Source organism: Diabrotica virgifera, chromosome 8 (assembly GCF_917563875.1).
Source record: "Diabrotica virgifera virgifera chromosome 8, PGI_DIABVI_V3a".
Lineage (NCBI taxonomy): Eukaryota > Metazoa > Arthropoda > Insecta > Coleoptera > Chrysomelidae > Diabrotica > Diabrotica virgifera.
In genome coordinates this window covers 177,872,738-177,898,100 of record NC_065450.1, presented here as the reverse complement: position 1 = coordinate 177,898,100, position 25,363 = coordinate 177,872,738, and positions in this window count along the sequence as shown.

Here is a 25,363-nt window from a genome sequence, read left to right as displayed (position 1 = left end):
GTTGTGTAATATACAAACAGGAAGTAAAATCTTTTTGTACAAAATTTGTCTGGCTAGTTAGTTAAGTTAAAATTAAGAAAATTATTCTATGAATTAATTAAATCATTTTATTAGTAGTAATCAAATTAAAACGGATATTATTTTCTATTACTCAAACTTTTTCTTAAAACTAAAATATTAGATAAATAATGAAATAATAAAAGAGAAAAAAGCAAAAAAAAAAAAATAATATATACCTACCTACATAAAAAATTTATGAAATAATAGAGTGTATTATAAACTTGTTATACAGAGTGTCCCGAAAAGATTGGTCATAAATTATACCACAGATCCAGGGGTCACAAATAGATTGATTGAAGCTCACTTACCTATATAAAATAGTGCACACAAAAAAAGTTACAGCACTTTGAAGTTACAAAATGAAAATCGATTTTTTTTTCATATATCGAAAACTCTCAGAGATTTTTCATTGAAAATGGACATGTGGCATTTTTATGGCAGCAACATTTAAAAAAAAATAAAGTGAAATTTGTGCAGCCCATAAAAATTGTATGGGGTTTTGTTCCTTTAAACCCCCCCAAACTTTTTTGTACGTTCTAATTAAATTACTATTATGGCACCATTAGTTAAACACAATGTTTCTAAAACTTTTTTGCCTCTTAGTACTTTTTCGATAAGCCAGTGTTTATCGAGATATTTTGAATATTTTTCGAATCCACCACATATTTGTATATGGTTAAGTACGGTTATAGAGACCTGTTAATAATCTGAAAATTTATTTATAATTTACATTTTTAGGTATATTTTGAAAAGGAAGCTACATCTCGATAAAAGGTGACTTATAAAAAAAGACTAAGAGGCAAAAGTATTAAAAACACTGTGTTTAACTAATGGTACCATAATAATAGTTTAATTGGAACGTACACAAACATTTGGGGGGTTTAAAAGAACAAAACCCCCATAAAATTTTTACGTAAATATATTAAAAAAGAAGCCGCATCTCGATAAAAACTGGCTTATCGAAAAAATACTGGGAGGCAAAAAAGTTTTAAAAACGTTGTGTTTAACTAATGGTACCACAATAATGAATTAATTGGAACGTACACAAAAGTTTGGGGGGGTTTAATGGAACAAAATCCCCATAAATTTTTTATGGGGTGGACCAATTTCACTATAATTTTGTTTTAAGATGTTCCTGCCATAAGAATGATACATGTCCATTTTCAATAAAAAATCTCTAAGAGTTTTCGATATATTGAAAACAATAGATTTTCATTTTGTAACTTCAAAGGGCTGTAACTTTTTTTAAGAACACATTTGTACTAAGGTAAGTTAGGTTCAATCGAACTATTTTTGACCCCAGAATGTGCGGTATAATTTATGACCAATCTTTTCGGGACACCCTGTATAATATAAAAATAGGAAATAAAATCTTTTTATATAAAATTTGTCTGGCTATTTATAGGCCTGGATCCCGCGTACCAACAAAAAGTTGATTAATAGCAAATTGAAAATTTGTTAATAGCTTAAGGGTGTCTAGTCGGGCAAACTTTGATGTACGGAAACACTGGAACAGAGGAAGTTTTAATTGCGGAAAAGTTTACAGGTTTCGAACGTCAGACTACGAAAACGTCCCATGTATTTTGTCAGACAGAACTTCCAGTTGATTTTATTTGTTACTATTTCATTACACTGTCATGCAAAAATCATACTGCTATTTACCACCAATATAATGGCTCTCATTTGATATGTTCTACGTGTCGGACTTATTAAAATGCCCAACATATTTGTCGGCCAAACATTTTTTCAAATATTATATAAAGTTTGCTATTGAATAAAATTAAAAACAACCTGCTAGTTTTCACAGTCATAAATTTCTCAGGATGACACGTTCCACGATTAAAATCACGTTTCACAATTAAAACTTCCCCTGTTCTAGTGTTCCCGTACATCAAAGTTTGTCCGACTAGACACCGTTAAGCTATTAACAAATGTTCAGCTTACTATTAATCAACTTTTTTTTGGTACGCGGGATCCATGTCTATCAGCTAAGTTAAAGTCAAAAAACCAATTTTATGAATTAATTAAATAATTTTATCAGTAATTCAATTAAAACGAATATTATTTTCCGTCGATGAAGAAGTCGATAAAACAAAAAAGTTCAATTCAATTTAAAAACTTACGGTAGATTTCCTGAATTAAGCTTCCCGTCTAAGTTCTCTCGAAAACTTCACATCGCACTCCGCTTCAATTCCGGCGCCTCCAAAGAGGCGGCGTTCGCATTTTAGCGCGACGTGTTCAAGTTGTCGACTGAAGAGCGACGCGTCTGGTATACCGTCGCGATGCCTCTTAGCGGGAGGAATGCGCGAAAGAGGGATCCAATGTAGCAGATCTCTGTGGATGGAATGCAACTTATCTGGTAGGCGTTGACGAACTTTGGATTGAATTTTCAAGTGTAATCTACAAGATACAACCCTAGTAAGCTGATAGGAATTAGCAGCCCTGATAATTAAGGGATTTTGTTGTTTCCGCTGATTTTGAAGCAAATAAAAAAAGTTTGTTTCCGAAAGTAACAAGTTTGAGCTCGCTTTGATTCATTCCTTTGCAAATTTATGTTTAGCCTTTACTTTTGTTAATAGCTAGACATTATGTATTCATCTTGGATATCACTTGAATTAAGTGTTATAAAATTTATTAACTAATTTTTCACAAATTTCCACTTATCTAGGAGGTAATGTAGTTTCTCCATGGAAATCAGGAATCGTGTAGAGATATTCTTTCATTAATTGTGGGATTGACATTTAGTTCATATTCGCGACAAATATTTTAATTAGAAATAAACTGCTCATCGAAAGTTAGGGATATAGAAAATTATGCTCAATTTTCATAGTTGATTTTTTCGTGAACAGATAAACGGATTCGCCTAATTTTTTTTATTATTTTAGATTTTTCTTTAGTAATAATACAGTTGCGCAAAGGTTTACTCAAAATTTTTTTGTATTTATACCGGGTGGAAGAAAATAAATGTTTTCCTTATGTTATGTTTGTGACACCCTGTTGGGAGGACGAGGTACAAATGTTAGTATACATCGAAATCGTATTGTAGTCTTATGTTTTGTGAACATTTTGTTTTTGGAATGTCCCTAACATCTGTAGAAACAAAAAAAATAGAGGGTTTTGTACTTTAATCTGCGTTTTAACCGAAACAAAAGTTTGAGACACCTTGTAGGGAGGAAAAGGCTCAAAGGCGAGTATACAGTATACCTCGATGTTATGTTGTAGTCTCATATTTTTTGAATATTATATTTTTTTTTACTTTTCTGATATCTTTAATAACAAAGAAACTATACTAAATTTACAAGATGCAGTAGAAATAAACAAACCAAGACACTTTAAATGCTACCAGGAGCACTCCCGAATCATAATTTACAATGTATAAATTTTGGAAATCATGATTTGGGATTTACAATGTATACACATTGTAAATTCTGATTCGGGAGTGCTCCTACCCACATAACAATTTCATGTTCTTAGTAGATTCATAGAACATACTTTTCAGAAAAAGTATATACTGAGAATATTCGTAATTACCATTGCGAATGTGCAGAGCAGATACTAAGTATATACTACATTACAGTATTTAAACGTTCTATGTATATACTTAGAATGTACTACCGCACTTCTCTTCAGTATATCCCAAGAACATACTTTTTAGAACATTCCAAGAACGTGCTATAAACCTTCTACTTATATACTTAGAACGTATTACCTCACATCTTGTTAGTTTATACCAAGAATGTACTTTTTAGAATATTCCAAGGAAGTGCTATAAACCTTCTATTTATATACTTAGAACGTACTACCGCACATCTTTGTATGGGAAGAATATATATTTTTAAGAATATTCTAAGAAAGTGCTATCAAGTGTTATATTGATCAGAAGTATGTTTTCAGCATCACCTAATCTCATCTTAGGTTCTACTGGTTCTACCAAATACCTACATATTATATTTACATATTTTAATTGCAAATAAGAATGTAGTACCTACATTCTACAATATTACTTAAAAAGTAAGAACATATTTATAAATTTTAGTTATGTATATAAATTATTATATAGTATTTAGCCAAACTAAACTATGTATAAGTAACTAAAATTTATATACATACTTATATGTACTTACCTAGATACCTACTATTTAAGTAATATTGAGTTACCAAAATAGATATTTTGAAGCACCGCAAACAAAATATAGAAATTATGAATGTTCTTTAGTCCTAGTACTTTATTATTCGTCTTCATCCTTAACACTGCATAGATAAATAGATACAAATAATTCCTGTTTTCGTTTTCATATTTTACCGTTGTTTATGTTTCCTATCCCTGATCCATTCAGGTAAGAAATGGTCAGAATAAGACGGGGGATATGTATTGTGGAATAACAACATCGGTGGTTAGTGTTGCCAAACGGAGGGAAATTTCCCTTTTTGCGGGAATTTTCAACATAAAAGGTGATAAAGGGAAAAAGTTAACTCAAAAGGGAATTTTTGTTCCAGTCCAAATTGTAAAATATTAAAAAAAATCAAAATTTTGAAAATAATTAAACATATCTTATCAGATTTTGTAAAAAGGAGGGAATTTTTTTTATAAAAGTGGGAATTTGACGGAAAAAGCTTACTCGACGGTTGGCAACACTAAAGCCTTTGGTTGTGGACTTTGGCACGTTTTGGTTCTGGAATGGCCCATATTGAATTGAATGTACCTAAATTCAAATTCCAACGATATAAAAATACTCATGATAAACTCAAAATGGTGAAGTCATTTCCATTACGAAAACTAATTTTTAATAGTACACGTTAATACGATATGTAATTGTAATTAATTATTAATGTTTAAACTTTTTTACCATACAACAATTTTGAAATGAAATTCGTCCAATACTACCTACATACATAAATTTTATTAATAAAATTATTCTAAAAAATAACCAAGTTGATAATCTATAAGGCTAATATTATACTTCTTATACATACATATTATTTTTAAGATATTTTAAAAGTATCTACTTATAAGTATGTGTTAAGAGTATTCGATAAAGTTATATTCTAAGAATAAACTTTTACGAATATTCCGAGATAATACGTACACGAATGTACTCAGTATATTCGGTACGAGAATATGCTTTGAAGGATATGAAATAACGTGAAATTTAGAATGTTTTTTAAGGTACATGCTATGCTTGTACTACGCATATACTAAAAAGAATATACTCCGACGAATGTTGGTAGTATATGCTTTGAACATGATGCGAACATCATTGTTATGTGGGAAGTAGCATTTAACGTGTCTTGGTTTGTTTATTTCTACGGCATCTTAATTGTAAGTTTAGTATATATGGTATTACTCTTTAATATGTGTATTAACTGACGACATGCGTCACACATATTAAACATAGAAACACATATTAAAGAGTAATACCGTCTAGTTTCTTTTTTATTAAAGATATCAGAATAATTAAAAAAATAAAATATTCAGAAAATATGAGACTACAACATAATATCGAGGTAAAAACTCACCTTTGTTCCTTTTCCTCCCTACAAAGTGTCTCAAACTTTTGTTTCGGTTAAAACACATATTAAGTTACAAAACCGTCTATTTTTTGTTTCTAAAGGTATCAGGGACATTTAAACAACAATATGTTCACCATATAAGCCTACAATGCGATTCTGATGTATACTCACATTTGTACCTCGTTCTGCCTACAGGCTGTCTCAAACTTAACACAAGAAAAACATTTCTTTTCTTCCACCCGGTATAAGTACAAAAAATAAATTTGAGTAAACCTTTGCACAACTATGTAAATAATAAAGAAAAATTTAAAATAATAAAAACATAGCGGAGAAAATCAACTATGAAAATCAGCATAATTTTCTATATCCCTAACTTTTGACGAGCAGGTTATTATTAGTTGCTAAAAAGGGAATTACATATAACAAAAATTTTCTTTAATGGGAGTTTTGAGTCAGAATCTTAGTATTATAATGAATCGGAGTATACTAAAATTTTAATCACATTATACAATATAAGAACTTATTAGAGAAGAACTGTTAGGTGGTTCACTCAGAAGGTTTGGCTAGGCAAGTATTTTCGATATTCACTCGAAAATTCCACTTAATACGATTTCTGTAAATATTTCACAGTCCACTTACAGTAATTTAAAACTTCCGAATTATGGTCAATAAACCGGTGAAATGAACCGAAATTTATATTCCGTAAATCGGTGTAACCATCCTACTGACTGCACCACTTAAATTTGGAAATGCCGAAAAATATTTTTTTTAAGATGTGTGAGAGTTTTAAACACTTAATTACAATAAGATCACAATCAGAATAAATCCTACAAAGATAAAAAATAATAAACTTTGAATATTTTATTACTCAATTGCACTATGTCTGGATTCTTGAGGTTGGTGCTATAGAATACCACAGGCGTCACCAAAAAGTTATCTTATATATTTATTATGCATTATATTAAACGATATATTCCTGTCTGGGCCCTTTCCTTACAATTTCTTACTCCCAACGTATACAAATCATTCTCCCATTTTTTTCTCCATCTAATTCTGAGCCTTCTTCTTCTTGGTGTGGAATGCTAGGCGTTGACGAACTTATTTTCAAGTGTAATCTGCAGGGTGCTACACTAGTTAGCTGATAGGAATTAGCAGCTTTGATAATTAAGGGATTTTGTTGTTTATCCTGGTTGTTAAGCAAATTAAAAAGTTTTTTCTTTCTTTCTCCCCTTCCTTATACCCTTTAAGGTGTCTGATTCGGGTTTATAGACTAAGAGCCGCTATAGGTGAAATTTCTTAATCATTTTAGGCACGATGGGACCCTATAACTTAAATAGTAGAACCTATAAGAAAACGTTTAAACACTGTGCCGTCACTTTTCAGTGGCACATGCTTCGACAGTGGCGCATCAAACTTCTACTTATGGGCGGGATAAATAAATTAAAAGTTACCCTCCCTTACTAACAGAATAAAATGTTTTCTATTTTTTTAAGTGCTATGTGATTAACACATAAGATTCAGCGTAATTTTAACCCACCACCTCCTTCCCCCTGCCCCCACGATCAAAAACTTCATTTTTCGTTTTTATTTTTTTTGTGGGATGTAATCAATTTTAAAATTTCAAAAAATTCACACGCATAGCTGAGGCTTTTATAAAATATAAAATAATAAATAAAAAAAATAAAAGAAAAAAATTTTTTTTTTTCAAAAAAGCGTATAACTTTTTTTGGGGAATAGCTGCAGGTCTAATTGTTTCTTAATCTTGTGTGTTTTATCAAACACTATATTTCTAATTTTTTTCAGATTTTTCCGTAAGGCTCGCCCCCTTCAAAAATCCGCAAAAATATTTTTTGGGGGGTTTTTGGGGATTTTCTCTATTTTATAGACTTCATAATATATCAAATAAATTTCGTTTTTATAGGTTATATGTAATTTGAAGTAACTGAGTCCTTCAGAATATTTAGAAATGAGAGAAACACGTTCAAACCCCCAAAAACCCCTTAAAAAATAGTTTTTTTGATTTTTGAAGGTGACCAGCGTTACAGAAAAATGTGAAAAGAATCAGAAATATAGCGTTTGATAAAATACATAAGACTGATAAAAAATTAGATCTGCAGCTCTCCCCAAAAAAAAGTTATATACTTTTTTCCAAAAAAAAAAATTTAAATTTTTTTGATGTTATGTACACTCAACCTACAGGTCTATAAAAAATAGACGTGTTTCATAAAGCCTCAGCTATGCGTGTGGATTTTTGGAACTTTTAAAATTGATTGCATCCCACCAAAATAAAATAAAATCGAAAAATAAAGTTTTTGATGGTGGGGGCAGGGAGAAGGGGGTGGTGGGTTAAATTACGATAAGTCTTATGTCTTATTCACATAGAACTTAAAAAAAATGAAAATAATTGAATTCTGGTAATGAGGGAGGGTATTTTTTAATTTATGTATCCCGTCTATAAGTGGAAAGTTTGATGCGCCACTGTCGACGCATGTGCCACTGAAAAGTAACGGCACAGTGTTCAAACGTTTTCTTTTAGGTTCTACTATTTAAGTTATAGGGTCCCATCGTGCCTAAAATGATTAAGAAATTTCACCTATAGCTGCTCTTAGTCTATTAGTTATGCTACATATTCAGCCATCTCTTCAATTCTTTTCTGTCTTGTGCTATTATTTTCATTTCTTCAAGCGTTTTCTGTTTAATCTTTCCCGCATCTATTATTTGATTTATTTATTTTTTCGTAGGTCTGCGTTATTTCCTTTTTATGATATTTCTGGTTTTGTGAATTTTTCTCGTTAGTCTGCTTGGTTTCATTCTTTATTAAATGTCCATGCTAGATTAGTGGTATCTTTATTATTTTGTTCATTATTGGTTCGAGTTTGGTCATCCCTCTTATTGTCTCATTTCTTATTCTATCCCATTTTGTCTTTCCGACTATAACTCGTAGATGTCTCACTTCCATTGCGTTCATCCTATTATTATGCTTTTTCTGCAAAGTCCAATTTTCACTCGTATATAGTATCGTGGAATCTTTTTTACTAGGTCTGCCTTTTTTTGAAATATTTTTTGTTTCGTGAATTTGTGTCGATAGTCTGCTTGGTTTCATTCTCATCAGATGTCCATACTAGTTTTATTGTCTCTTTATTATTTTGTTCATTATTGGTTCATGTTTGGTTTTCCCTCGTATTGTCTCATTTCTTATTATATTCCATTTGGTCTTTCCGACTATAAATAACTCATAGATGTTTTACCTCCATTGTGTTTATCCTATTTATCATGCTTTTTCTGCACAGTCCAATTTCCACTCGTATATAATATCGTGGAATGCAACTTATCTGGTAGGCGTTGACGAACTTATTTTGAAGTTTAATCTGTAGGGTGCTACACTAGTAAGCTGATAGGAATTAGCAGCCCTGATAAACTTAAATTTATCAATAAAAAACTCAACTAGACACCTTATAAGTAAAAACAAACCCATACACACGCATTAGGATTTAAGTTACTAGACTATAATTATTTGTTTTTATAGGAAAGGCTCTTGTGGCACTTAGAATTACAAAGAACGCTTAATTTTTTGCGTTTGTAGCGTTTTTAATTGCATTGGTCACTACAATAATTGTCGTGGTGGAATCCTTGACTACCCAATTCGAATCTTTACAAACGCATTCACTGAAACCTATCTCAGTACAAGGCGCTTCTTTGACTGAAATAAGTGTTTCCTTACGGGTGGAAAATTCGTTTCTTGCATGAAGCTGTTTTAAAATGCCATGGTTATGGCCTAGCTTGTATAGCTTTTCATCTATAACAGAAATAATAATGGCAATCATGTTTCGGCTATCGGCCTTAGCTCTCTCAACTTCTGGAATTCGCACTCCAACACTTTGACCTACTTTTTCAACAGGTAATCTATCTTTAGAATGCTTTAACATTTTGTCAGATTCTTTTATAAGTGACTTTTTAGCAAGATCCCGAGTCTCCTGAATTTTCTTTTGAAGTTTTGTCTATTGCAATGCCATCTTCTTCGTCTCCCTCATTTTCTTTAACGCCAATACTGGCATTGTCTTCCTCATTGACAGCAATTATTGCACACGCATTATGTTCGATTGGGCTGTTAGTGTTACCTGTATCCTCAATATTAGCTTACTGTGAATCCTCGATTGTGTTGAGTTCCATATCACCACGGTGCTTTGCTTCATCATCAGCGTCATCATAATGATTTGCCATTATCGCTTGTAAACCTTCTTCTGATTTCGGATAAAGTACCAGGAGGTAAAAATTGTTTAATCCTACTTTAGCCTTATGTATTTAATACATTAAATAGTCTATTACACAGTGGCCGCTTCCGACTGTGGATTGATTATTACACTGTTGTATGCACCATGTGCCGTATTTAGTTCTGGTATGTCGCAGTGACTAATAAACCTCCCTAGACTCCGCAAGCTTCTACGCACTTAACAGTATTGGAATTTATCACATTTACCGTTCTAATCCGGGATTTATTAATAATTACCTGTCGATGTGATTAATTCTGCCATATTTATTACTTTTACCTAGATATTCGGCTTGTATTAATAGTAACCGGTAATTATTAATGATTTCCAATTTATCATACTTACCGTAACATAATATGTAATCATAACGTTTGATTCCAGCAATAAAATTGCTGGCAAATAACTTTTTCTTGTTTTTTTTTAATTTGCTCGGAGTATAGTAACACAATGCTTCTATTTCGACGATAAATCGGAATTATAAATCATTTAATTTAAAAGAACAAACTCAAACTAAATGTTCAACTTGATCTCTTTTGACTTTTATGAATTTCCTGTTTAATGGATGAATTACGAACCTTAAAACAACATATTATTATACCCCCTTATAAAATTAGAAGCATTACCTCTTTTCCTCCAAATTTCATTTTATTGGTTTGTTTATGAATAATTAATTTCATTGTCAAAAACTAACGACTTCTAATATAATCCCCAAGAAATAAAAATTAAGAGGGTATTACATACTCATGATTTTTTGGTGGACGTTCCACACCTCTTCCTCCGCCAATATATCGTTGTAGTCTCAAGATACGAAGGCCGATCGGCACCGATCTGTTTAATGGATAAAACTTGTTGGATAAGGTAATTTAGTACGTTAACAATTATAAAAAAACAAGGGATTACCGACATAATTTTATTCTAACTATAATTAATTAATAATTAAAAATTATTTTTTCTTCAAACGTCAAATAATGATGACATTACTTATCTAACTTGATCCTGTCAAAGTTTGATGTCTCCGCCGGCAGCAGTTTTTTTTCCCATTTCTTTACGGCGGAGGGAAAAATGTTGTCATGGCAACGATATGAAACATGTCACAAAGCAACAATACAAATGTCATTGACAACAATTAAACATCATTTTTATTTATAGTAATATTAAAAGTACAATTAGTTAATGAGGCATTTTCAAAATTGAAACCGTGCAAAAATAATGTTCCCGACTCTTGATACGCATTGGTAATTGTTGATGATACTGATGGTCGAGCACAACTTTCAGCAATCATTCCCGATGTTGGCGAATCATGACTTAATTATTTTAATTTCTAACATCTAGACGACTTTGATAGTTTTCACAGTTAATTTCGAGTAAAAATAGCGTATGAATTGTACTATTTATGGTTGAAAATTGCTACGTTTGAAGAAAAAATAGTATACTTTATTCGGCAAAGAAGCGACTTTTCGTGACTTGCCCTCTATTACGCGCCGAACGAAGTGAGGCGCGTAATATCGGGCGCGTCAAGAAAAGTCATGCTTCTCCGCCTCATAAAGTAATATACTATTTTTATAAATTTAAAAAAGTTTTTTCGGCCCGGACAGATATTATTTTAGATTTTTTGGATCAATCTTAACAAAAAAAGTTCTTTTAATGTCTCCCTTAAATCGATCTTTTTCAAATTAGGTATAAACAATTTAAAACTGAAAAAAGAACAAAAGATGATTTTTTCAAGGCTAAAAACATAAGTCAAAAATATCATTTTTGAAATTACGAAGTACCTAAATTCAAGTTCAAACCTTATTCTATCAGTTCTTGATTTTATATTTTGGACTCGCTTCATTTTAAAACATTGTTTTTTAGTTGTCACGATGCCGATGTAGCCCGATCGCCCGTCTTCTCATAAGGAACCTAAGGAACATAAGGAAATAAGGAATAACAATTAAAAAAAGATAATTTTGAATAAAATATGGCAAAAATTTTTATCGGGACCTGATAGAAGATGGTATGAAATTAAATTTATGTACATTGTAATTTCTAAAATAATATTTTTTTCCGCAAATCGCCAGGAAATTTTGACATTCCTGTCAAAATTTCTTGAAGAAAAAGTCAGGACTTCCTTACTGTAAGGAAATGTCATTTCCTTACTGTAAGGAAATGTCATTTCCTTACTGTAAGGAAATGATATTTCCGTACAGTTGTTAGTGTTCTACATAAATGATAGAAAAGTTTGACAATTCAACCTCAATACGTTTCCATAGTAACCCAAGTAATTTTATTAGGAATTTCAAAGCACCATTTATTTGAGAATAAAATTATCGCGTTTTTTTTTTAAATCAATCAATATCTGTCGAATTTTAAACGATTTGCGGAAAAATAGTATGTTTACCTCGTAGGAAAAGCCACATTCCTGGACTCTGTGTTGCTAAGTCTCGGCTTGCGCCTCGACTTAGCAATCTTCACAGTCGTCCAGGAATGTTAAGCTTTTCCTACCCGGTAAACAATGTACTATTACTTATGATTTTGAGCCTTGAAAATCGTCGTCTTTCGTCTTTTTTAAGTTTTAAATTGTTTTAACTCAAAAAGATCAACTTAAGGTGATACAGTAGCGATCAACAGGTAGCAAAAACGCGTTCCAAGATTGCGGCTGTCATTTTGAATATTTTTTCGAGATATTTGGCACACGTATTCTTAATATAATAAAGAATGGCGGTACAGAGCCCAATTTGAAAAATATATTAATATGTGGAAATTACTCTGTAATTAAATACAATATTAAAAAAACGAGCCTGTACCGCCATTAAGAAGAACAAAAAATACACTTTCTTCAAATAAACTTTTTTATCCGATGCCTAGATTTTGTGTCATTTTGGAACTACTAAAATTTTTTATTTCATTAGTAGTTCCAAAATGACACAAAATCTAGGCATCGGATAAAAAAGTTTATTTGAAGAAAGTGTATTTTTTTTGTTCTTCTTAATGGCGGTACAGGCTGGTTTTTTTAATATTGTATTTAATTACAGAGTAATTTCCACATATTAATATATTTTTCAAATTGGGCTCTGTACCGCCATTCTTTATTATATTACGAATACGTGTACCAAATATCTCGAAAAAATATTCAAAATTACAGCCGCAATCTTGGAACGCGTTTTCGCTACCTGTTGATCGCTACTGTTTCCTCTTAAGAAAAAAATTACAAAAGACCTTTTTTGTTTAAAATGGTCCAAAAAATCTATATCTGCCCGGGCCGACATTTTTTTTTTATTTATAAAAAAAGTCATTTTTAAATTAATAACTAATTATAGTCAGAACAAAACTAGATCGGGCCCCCTTGTTTTTTATAATTGTTAACATACTAAATTACAAATTATCGAACAATGTTTATTCATTAAACAGATCGGTGCCGATCGACCTTATATGGGATCCTCTACTATTAAGGAGAATTATTGACATAAATTACAATAATTATTGTATTAAATAAACAAGTTTAAGCAATTTTATTTGCAGTTTATGTACGACTAATATATGAAACCATTATACCACTTGAACATATAACTTCAACCCGTGAGTAACGAACTATTACTCACGGGTAAAGTAATGGGTGTTATTATCAATTCATAAATAGTGAATAATGAGCATAGCGTAAAAGATGGATAGACGACGTAGAGGGGACTCTTAAATCCATGAACATCATGCAGTGGCGAAGGAAAGTATCCGACAGGGCAAAAAGGAAGACCATTTTTAAGCAGGACAAGACACAAGTCACAAAGGGTTGTAGCGCCATTATAAGAAAAATAATAATGAGCATGTTATTAAACGGTCGATATACGATTTCACTAATGTTGGGCCATTTTACCTAAACTTTTGGTCATAATTGTTTAAACAGAAATCGCTTCACAACCGGAACTAAAGATTCACGCTCGACTTTTCAATACGCTTCGATTGATATGTCACATGTACTATGTATTTCTCCAAGTGTAATATGACACTTCCGGTTAGAACTTTTTAACCGGAAATAATATAGAAAGAAAAAGGATACATTTGTTCTCATCTTGCTAAGGCACGTCGAATAATATATCGCTTATACTATTTCGGTGACTTTAAAACAGTACTTCCGGTTGCATCTCTAAAATCTGAAGTCCTGTGTCAAATTTATCATCTTTAATACTATCCTTGGGTTATGAGCTTTCATTCGACACCTCATTTGTCATTCTATCTGTATTAATAACGGAGGAGTTATATTAGCGTACGGATGGACAAACGGACAGATAGTCATGAAACCGGAAATATATATTTCTTCTCGCCTTGCTAAGACGCGTCGAATAATATATCGCTTGTACTATTACGATGACTCTATAACAGTACTTCCGGTTAAATTTCTAAAACCCGAAGTCTTAGGTCAAATTTCTCACCTTTATTACCATGTGGGTTAGAAGTTTTCATTCGACACCTCATTTGTTATTCTGCCTGGTATAATGGCGGAGGAGTTTTGTTTACGGACAGACGGATGGACAGTCAAACGTGGATTAATTCAACGTTTTCACATTTTTTCCAAATTTGGTGAAAACAACATTAAGTGAAACGAACGTCGATATGACATATAATTATCATTGATATGTACTGTTAATGTAATAATAATTAGGAAATGGCTATTATCATTTATGTTTATATATTTATATACGTATTCAATAAAATTATATTTATGTTTAACTAGGTTATAATATATTTAACACAATTTAACTTTATAAAATAAACACAATATAAGTTATAAATTCCAATAATCACAACAAATGCGATAATGTCACTGTCCCTGAAAATGGTAAACGTCAAAATTCATAGTAAACAAGGGATCAAAGACATGCCGTATTGGTTATCCTTGTTTAACTCATTGTGGTTTCTATGAACAACCGATTTAATTTTGCGGTACTAGTTTCTGTAAGTAAAAAAGAGACCTAGTATAAACAGTAATTCATGAATAATTTCATGCATGTGCAAAGATATATAATAATGGAAGAGCTATATTTTATTAACTCACCTGTTGTCAAATAAACATCGGTACAAATAGCTACCCTAACCAACTCTAGTCTATTTCCCAATATTTGTAACTCACCTCAGATTTAACAAGACCTGGAAAGGATAAAAGATAATTCACACGAACGTAAGTTATTTTAAACGTATATTATTATCTTTTCTTAAAGGTCAGTTTGTGGTGGGGATAGGTGAGGAATCTAACTTGTTTGAAAAACTTTTATGATCAATGTGTAGGTATACTAAATCATAAAAACTCTATTTAAGAGACAGAAAAACTTTACCAAGCTATAACTTTATCCCACGATCGTAAAACTTGAGGGCGAACATCGGTGGTTCTATAAAAAATGTGAATTATTTTAATAAAAACAATTTTGATGTTAATTAAATTTGGTGTTGTTTAATGTCATGGAAGAAGTTATAACGATGGTTTTGTATTATAATTAGTTTTATATTTAGAACGAAATAAATTATGTTAGGGGAGCAAAGTATGCTAAATTTGCAGACACTCGAGCGTTATGGGACCTATTGGGTTGTGATTATTAGGTCCTAAAACCAAAAAAAGTTAAGTAAAATTTTCCATTTTAGTGGGAACTTTCCATTTTTTAATTTAATTTTCCATTTCCAACAATTGTTTTTTCCGATTATATCTGTCCATAATTCGAAAAAATGTCTCGAATAAAAGTTGCTTATTTTTACGTAAAGAATGATTTTAAAGTAACCCCCACCCCACCTCCGTGGGATCGTGTTTGGTACCATTCGATAGATTTTTCAAAAACATTTTGAAAATGTATTTTGCAGTTTTTCGATCTGATGTTCATTTTGCGAAATATCGCGGGGTTTATATTTAAAATTTTAAATTAACCCCCACCCCTCTTCGTAGGGGTAGTGTTTAGTAGATACCATTCGATAGATTTTTGAAAAATATTGAAGACGTAAGACGTGTTTTTTAGTTTTTCGATTTGACGTTCATTTCGCGAAATATTCGCTTTTTTTTGTGATTAACTTACATTATTTTTAAGGATAGATTTTTTTTCGGGCCCCCCTAAACAAACTTCCCTGTGTTCAGAGCCAAGTTAAGATTTCTCTCTCTCTCTCTCTTTTTCTCTCCCTCTCTCTCTCTCTCTCTCTTTCTCTCTCTATCTCTCTCTTTGGTCTTACGCCCTGCATTTTACTATCTAGAGAGAGCTCTTTTAGGGAATCCTTTAGTTTCCATTTTGACTGCATGACCAGCCCATCGAAGTTTCTGAACTTAAAAAAATTCTGAAATCGGGGTCTCTTTGAATAGTTGACAGATTATCCAACTCCAATTTCGTTGATAGGTCCAAATATTATTATTATTATTATTATTAGGACTTTTCTGTTAAGACTTCCAGCTTCCTTTTTGTGTTTTTCGCATAACATACTGTTGGTCTGATAGTAGTTTTTTAGACTCTGATTTTCAATCTCCAGTTTATGTTTTTATAGCGGGACACATGAGACGTGTGAAAAATAAGCTTTGTTTCGCTTTGCTAATCTCCTCTGAATTTCTGGTTCTACTCTTCAATCTATATTTAATACAACTCCAAAATATGTGAAACTTTGTACAGTTTTAATATTGTCTTCTAATTCAACTGTACTCTTGTCTGTGGTAGCTTTTTTGTCTTTTGAATATTTACTCCTATAGAGCATTTCACATTAAGAATAGAACATTGCGGAGATAGCTCCCATATACTACTGATTGAATAGTATATGGTCAGTCGAGTAACTACCCGTACCCGAGAGGTTTGACAACACTGATCTCCATCAGCATAACGTTCTATTCTTAACGTGAAACAAAGTAGTCAGGTTTCTTTTACCACTGTTTTTAATATTTAAATATTATTGCGAATACACCTCCGCTGCCTCTTCCGTTCTGCGGCACATAATGCTGATGTCATCGGTATAGACGGTGGATATATTTTTGTAAGAAAGTGTTGCTACGCCACTGGTACCTTATAATTTCTACCTTCATAAAACTTACCGATTAACTGTTCCGAGCAAATTCCCCAGAAATCCTTGTTAGCAAATATTCAAAAGGTGGTTTGTGGTATTACCTATTAACTTCTAGAAATTTAGAAGTTGTCCTTCGCTAACCCATTGGCAGTGGCGTAACAGTGGCCCCGCAGCATGAAGCTTGCGGGGGGCCCAATCGATTAGGGGCCCCATCTTGTCGTCTGATATTATGTAAAAATCTGTTATATATTATTAATTATTTATATGGGAAATAAGCCACAATTAAAATGAAAAAAATAATTTTATTAACGTTTCGAATTATTTTTTTCATTTTAATTGTGGCTTATTTCCCATATAAATAATTAATCATAAAAATGCCACAAGGAAATAGCTTCAGAACAACACTGTTATATATTATTTTACATTATGTTATTAAATTTAAAAACGTAAATTTCTAAATAGGCGTATTCAGCAAGTGAGTCATCTTATATCTAGAAACTTAATCCTTTCCGGTCTCTCGAACTTTTATGGTGACGACAATAAACTATAATGCTTTGTACGTGACTATTGAAAGATTTGAAAATTTCAATTTGCCAAATTTTAGAACAATAATTCTAAATCTAAAAATTGGGTTTCTCTTTCATCTTTACCTACGTCTAGTATTTTGATATAATTATCCAGAGGCGTAACAGAGGCCCCCGCAGCATGAAGCTTACGGGGGGCCCCAATATGTCAATGGGCCCATCTTGTCGTCTAATATATTTAAAAATGTGTTGTTATAATATTCGCATACATACGTTTTTTAAGCAGTGCAATATTACAAATGAAGTTGCCCATCCGAATTAATAAAATTGTAGTGATATATTCGCTAATAGCAGTGTAGACCAGGGCCGATTTGTAAAAATATTAGTACATTTGGACGTTGAGAGGTGACTCAAATTTTTTTGCAGAAATTGCTTGAAAATAAATCAAATAATAATATTTGAGTTATCCTCCCTCTCAAAAAGGTCCGGAACAATGTTTAAATAAACAAAATGTCAAAAAATTAAGGAAAAATTCGATTTTTTTCTTGGTTTTTTGATTATAACTTTAAAAGTATTCATTTCCGAGAAAAGTTGTACTGACATAAAAGTTGCATAATTAAATTTCCTATAATATAGAATTAGTTAAAAATTTAAGAAATACTCACAATTGTTGCAAAATAGCAATAATTTTGAAAAAAACATACAAACACAAGTATTCGCATTTTACGTTTTTCAACCATTTATCCTACACTTAGGACCTTCATATTTCACCTTGAAAAATTTTATGATACAGTAAAACAACACTGTAAATTTCATTAAGATCGGTTCAATAGATTTTGCAAAATAAATTTTGCAATCCAGCTTTCGTAAAAAAAATTCATTTTTTCAAAATGTTACAGGACTGAAAATAAAGCAGATAGCAAGTTGAAAATTTTATTGCACATAGAAGTGTACTGTACCATTCATTTGAAATTTTGCAAAATTAAAATCGCTTAACACCACGGCGTCAGGAATTTTTTTAAATAAGCATTAATTATTGGTGCTACGCGCAGGACAGCGGATAGGTTGCTCTGATTGGACATTTCAATGACCTTTTATAATGATTGATACATTTTAATTTTTATGACATTTTGATATAAATAAATAAATTTGTTTATTGCAAAATAAAAACACATACTCTATCCTTTGAAATAACACTTTTATTAGCAAAAACTTTCTTTGTTCATATATTTTAACTTAAATAATAAAAGTTTATTATTTTTAAACATATTCAATTGTTTAAACAATATTTCACAAACAATAATAAAATTAGTTTGATTTTTGTGGAATTAAAATATTAAAATACAACAAAATATAGAGTAAGAAAGTAATATATTAGATAAAGATTAGAAGAAATTTTGGTGGAAATCAACCTGTGTGAATCGAACACAGCTGTCCTGCGCGTAGCACCAAAAATTATTGTTTATTTCAAAAATTTTCTGACGCCGTGGTAATTAATCGATTTTAATTTTGAAAATTGCAAATGAAAGGTAGAGTACATTTCTATAAGCAAAAAAAATTCAACTTGCTATCTGCTTTACTTTCAGTCCTGTAACATTTTGAAAAAATGAATTATTTTTGCGAAAGCTGTATTGCAAAATTTATTTTGCAAAATCTATTGAACCGATCTTAATGAAATTTACAGTATTGTTTTACTGTATCATAAAGTTTTTCAGGGAGAAATATGAAGCTCCTAAGTGTAGCATAAATGGTTGAAAAACGTAAAATGCGAATACTTGTTTTTGTATGGTTTTTTCGCAATTATTGCTATTTTGCAACTAGGGTTACTATTTTTTAAATTTTTAACCAATTCTATATTGTAGCAAATTGAATTACGCAACTTTTATGTTAGTACAACTTTTCTCGGAAATGAATACTTTTAAAGTTATAATCAAAAAACAAAGAAAAAAATCGAATTTTTCCTTCAATTTTTGACATTTTGATTATTTAAACAATGTTCCGGACCTTTTTGAGAGGGAGGATAACTCAAATATTATTATTTAATTTATTTTCAAGCAATTTCTGCAAAAAAATTTGAGTCACCTCTCAACGTCCATCTCAAAACAGATCCGCCCTGGACTAGTGCACGAAGAAGATTGTTCATCTCATAGAATAATACTAATGTAATCTTTTAGTAATTTTTATTCTATTTTATTCTATACCAACGAGTAGGCCATTCTATACCAAGTAAATGACAGTTTTGGAGTGAAATTCTCAGCGTCACGATGGACGTATTTGCTTGACAATTTGGATTTAGGTTCTAGTTACTCTCCACTTAAAAGTTGGACTTATGCCGTTGGTTGCTTTTACTTCAGGGGGTGACATCGCTTCTTGGGGTGAAAACATACGTTTAAAATAAGTCAGGAAATGTGTAACTTGACTAATTATAAGCAACTTTTTTTTTCTATAGAGTTTCTTTATCTATGTTAATACTGTTAACATACTTATTTGAAAGTTATATAACATACTTATATTTAAGTTAATACTGATTTTTTAATTTGTGGTTAATTTCTAAATAAATAGTTAATTATCTTTTTGCTTACACAATTTTTACATTATTCTGCTGAAGTCCTCTTTTCATCCCACCACCAAGTTTTTGTCGTGTAAATCCAAAACAAATACCCGAAATGCAATCTCTGATATCAGCCCCCAAGAATTTCAATCATTCCAAAAATATTCTCCAAACATCTCGAATTCTAGGGTTGTCGTCGAATGTGTTTCAACACAACGTTGTTATGCGTTAAATTCTGTTCATTATATTTTGCAAAATCGGTGTTTGTAAATGGTTTATTTTTAGATTGAAAAAAGTGTCTGTATCAACTAAATGTGATGGAGTCGACATTAGGTACTTAATGGAATTTTATTTTGTTTAACAATAAAACACTTATAGACGAAGCAACGAAGCATTAAACCTAGGAATTTTGTGCAGTAAGATGAATCGTCATGCAACTTTTTGCATTTGATTAGAGAGAGTGTCAGGCAACTTTGTGAACTAAATTCATCTGGGGCAAAAATTTTTGTGCATAAGAAAATGCATTTTAAAAGTGCAAAATTGGGAAATATTGACGGAAATGAGTTGAATTTTTTACTCGGGGGTTTTGGGGATCGCTGAGCACGAATTTCATATCGGCGATGGTCTCCAAGGTACCTGGTGCCCACGGTGGAACTCGTCGCCTAGAGTTTTACGTTATAATCATTAAAAATCAGTCAATATCCATTACTCGGGGGGTTTTTGGGGTCGCCGGCTACGAATTTAGTGTTGGCGATGGTCTCCAAGATACCTGGTGTCCAAGGTGGAACTCGTCGCCTGGAGATTTATGTTATAATCATTCAAAATCAGTCAATAGCCATTACTCTGAGGGTTTTGGGGGTCGCTGAACAAGAGTTTCATGTAGTCGATGGTCTCCAAGATACCTGGTGCCCAGTGTGGAGCTCGTCGTCTAGAGTATTATGTTATAATTATTCCAAATCATTTAAAACCATTCCGGGGGGGTTTTGGGTGCCGCTGAGCACAAATTTCATGACAGCGATGGTCTCCTGTGCACCTGGTGCCCAGCGTGGAACTCGTCGTCTGGAGTTTTATGTTATAATCATTCAAAATCAGTCAATAACCATTACTTTGGGGATTTTGAGGGTCGCTGAACAATAATTTCATGTGTTCGATGGTCTCCAAGGTACCTGATGCCCAGTGTGGAGCTCGTCGTCTAGAGTATTATGTTATAATTATTCCAAATCATTTAAAACCATTCCGGGGGGGTTTTGGGTGCCGCTGAGCACAAATTTCATGACAGCGATGGTCTCCTGTGCACCTGGTGCCCAGCGTGGAACTCGTCGTCTGTAGTTTTATGTTATAAATATTACAAATCATTTAATACCATTACTCGGGGAGTTTTGGGGTCGCTGAACATGAATTTCAGCACGGTGATGGTCTCCAAGGTACCTGGTGCCCAGGGTGGAACTCGTCGCCTGAAGTTTTATGGTATAATCATACAAAATCAGTCAATAATCATTACTATGAAGGTTTTAGGGGTCGTTGGGCACCAATTTCATGTTGGCGATGGTCTTCAAGGTCGGTATACAATAATCTAAAAAATACGTGTTAAATTAAATGTTAGTGCACGTATTCATAATCAATTTATTTGTATAATATAAGGAAAAAATTAATAAGAAAGTAAAATAAAATAAAAAAATATATTTACTTACTTGAAGTTACCTCTTCCGCAATTTCGAAAACCAAAATTATAAAACAGCGCAGCTATAGTCTGTAGATAATGAAAATTCCTTTAATACCAATCTTAAACGGCTTGATATTATAATATTATTTATTCTATTATTTATTCTGTAATTAACAAAACTAATAAGTATAAAATATATGACTTTTTTAAAACATTAACATTAAAAACTTACTTGGCATAAAACACGGTATCACATTTTAGATGTTTTTTATAATTAATTAAAAATTTTTAAAAGAACAGAACTACATAAAAGTGTAGCTTGGAGGTATTCACATATATACTGTGCTTTGTTTTTAAACCAGGAGCACTAAAATAAAAAGAGAGATTCACACCCAAGAAAGTCAATATAAAAATCACCATATACATCTTCTTTTTTGGTTGATCATATTGGCCTTCGACGATAATCCATCAACATTATATTATACTAATACGTCGCTAAAGAGTTCTAAAAACCACTGTTTTTTATATAAAAGCAGACTAGAAATCTAAAAATTAAAATAATACCGCAGAAAACACAAAAAATCGCTGATATAACTTAATTACCCTTGAAATGCCAATTATGTCAAAATTTCTTATATGTCATTAGTGTCAAAATTTAACGACAACTGCTTTAAAAGCGACAAAATTTTAAAATAATTTTTAAATAGGTAATTTTTTAGGATATAATATAAAAGTGTTTTAAGAAAAATTATTAATGAAAAATATATTTAGCGACCCCCAAAACACCGATATAATGGATATTGACTGATTTTGAATGAATATAACATAAAACTGCAGGCGACGAGTTCCACCCTAGGCACCAGGTACTTTGGAGACCATCGCCGACATGAAATTCGTACTCAGACACCCCAAAAACCCCCGAGTAATGGTTATTGACTGGTTTTGAATGGTTACAACATAAAACTCCAGGCGACGAGTTTCACCCTGGGCACCAGGTAACTTAGAAACTATCGCCAACATGAAATTCGTACTAAACGACCCCCAAAACCCCCAGATTAATGGTTTTTTACTGATTTTGAATAATTATGACATAAAACTCCAGGCGACGAGTTGCACCCTGGGAACCAGGTACCTTGGAGACCACCGCCAACATTAAATTGTTTTCGCTTTCTTGTTCTTTGTTAGGTGTCCTTCTTACGCGTTCTTGTATTTCTTACAAGTCGTCACCTAAGAGAGTTATATTGTTAATATATGAAATATACATACTGAGTTCTTTGACTCATCTGTTTCCTTCAGTTTCAGGTACCTCTACCATCAACCACCTGTGGACCTGCTGTCCCATCAACATCTAGTGCCCCCCTGAGTCAGCTGCTGAACTAGGAGACAATGCGCCATGGATCCGGCTACGAAGCCCCTCCATACTTAAGTATAATATGTTTTGTTAGTTTTTTGGTTAGTTTTGTTTAATTTGATGGTACATTATTTTATACTTTTATGAAAAATAAACATGATTAGTTAAAATATTGCTTTTATTTTTTGCTACCATTGTCTTCATATAAAATATATTTAATACAAATTTGGCTCTTGAATATTCATCAGGGTTGTTCGAAAGTACATTAATAACATACCTACATAAAGCAATACCTTTTATTTAAAATAACATACCAACGTCATGCAGGTTAGCAACCGATAATACCATTAATTTAAAATCAAGGTCAGAGTGTTGCTTAGCAACGCGCTGTCACGTGATACGTGCTGGGGAAATTTGAGATACGGGGCTGGGGAAATTTTCCATACTCTCCCATAAGAGCTGCGCGCTTTTCCCTAGATCTGGGGATGAAAAGTATGTTGAAGTGGCTACCTTTCTACTACTTGTTTAGCGACTCCAAAAACCCCCCGAGTAATGGTTATTGACTGATTTTGAATGGTTATAACATAAAACGCTAGGCAACGAGTTCCAACCCTTGGCACCAGGTACCTTGAGCACCATCGCCGACATGAAATTCGTACTCAGGGACCCTCAGAACCACCAGGGTAATATTTTTTGACTAATTTTGAATCATTATAACTAAAAACTCCTGGCGACAAGTTCCACACTGGGCACCAGGTACCTTGGAGACCATCGCCGACATGAAACTCGTACTCAGCGACCCCCAAAACCCCCAGGGTTATAGTTTTTGGCTAATTTTGGATAATTATAACTAAAAACTCTAAGCGACGAGTTCCACCCTGGGCACCAGGTATCTTGGATGCCATCTCCAACATTAAATTCGTGGCCGGCGATCCCAAAAAACCCCCGACTAATGGATATTGACCGATTTTTAATGATTATAATATAAAACTCTAGGCGACGAGTTCCACCGTGGGCACCAGGTACCTTGGAGACCATCACCGATATGAAATTCGTGCTCAGCGATCCCCAAAACTCCCGAGTATAAAAATTCTACTCATTTCCTTCAATATTTCCCAAGTTCTAAATTTTTCCCTTTGACCTCTTCGAGATGCTGTTTTAAAATGCATTTTCTTATGCACAAAAATTTTTGCCCTAGATGAATTTAGTTCAAAAAGTTGCCTGACACTCTCTCTAATCGAATGCAAAAAGTTCCATGACGATTCATCTTACTGCACAAAATTCCTATCTTTTGGGCTTTTTAGTGCTTCGTTGCTTCGTCTATTAATACTTCTAAGTATTAAGAACTTTTGTTCTTAATACTTCTACAAAATTTATTACAAATTAATGTCCCTGCAGCTTTTTCGGTAGAGTGCGTTTCCCAAGTGATGAATTTTTAGTATACGCTTACACTTTCTTGTTTTTAACTGAATAAGTTGAGTGAGAGAAAGTTGTTTGTCTCAAGGTGGTATTTCAGAATTATATCAGTATTCTCTAATTTATTAATTTCCTTACAATCTAATACAGATAGCTTAATGCGAAAGAATTTGCTGTAAAACGAAATCAAGAGATGTCCTATATTTCAGTTCGTTCAGAGAGTGTCATAAACGCCCTTACTAGGTTCACTCTCATTAGAGATTTTTAGAGGGTGTACAAGTGTACATATGACTATATCTGAACGAACTGAAACAAATCAAGTCTCCTAATACCGAATCACAACAAAATAACTTTATTTATATCGAGCTATTTTGTTATGATTCGGTATTAGGAGGCTTGATTTTTTTTCATTTCATTCAGATATTGTTATATATGTAACCGGCCAAACCCGATTTCAGGACAAACTAGTTTGGCCTAGCCCAAATTAGTTTGTCCTAAGCGCGTTAGGATAAACTAGTATGGCCTAGGCCAAACTAGTTTGTTCTATAGCGAGTAGGCCAAACGCGCCAAACGCGCGGATAGTTTATCCTGATATAAATACACACATTTCAGGCCAAACTAGTTTGGCCTAGGCCAAAGTGTATGTTTTTATATCAGAATAAACTAGTTTAGTCTAGTCTAAACCAATTTAATCTAGTTGAAAGTACATAATTGATTACAGATTGGTTGCTGATTTAAACGTAAGTTTAGAAGACACTATTAAGAGTTGTAAGACTTTTAAGTATTTAGGGTAAATTATTAACCGAGAAGGCACTTGTATGAAAGATATAAAAATGAAAATATTACGGGAAAAATAAGCCACGAAAGCACTCCATGGAGTGATATGGAAGAACCCTCTAACTAAAGAGAACAAAAAAGGATTTTTCAGGGCATAGTGCTGAATATTACCCTACAAGAGCGGAAGAATGGCCAGTGCCAACAATAATACGAAATAAAATACGAACAGTGTAATCCTTACAAAGC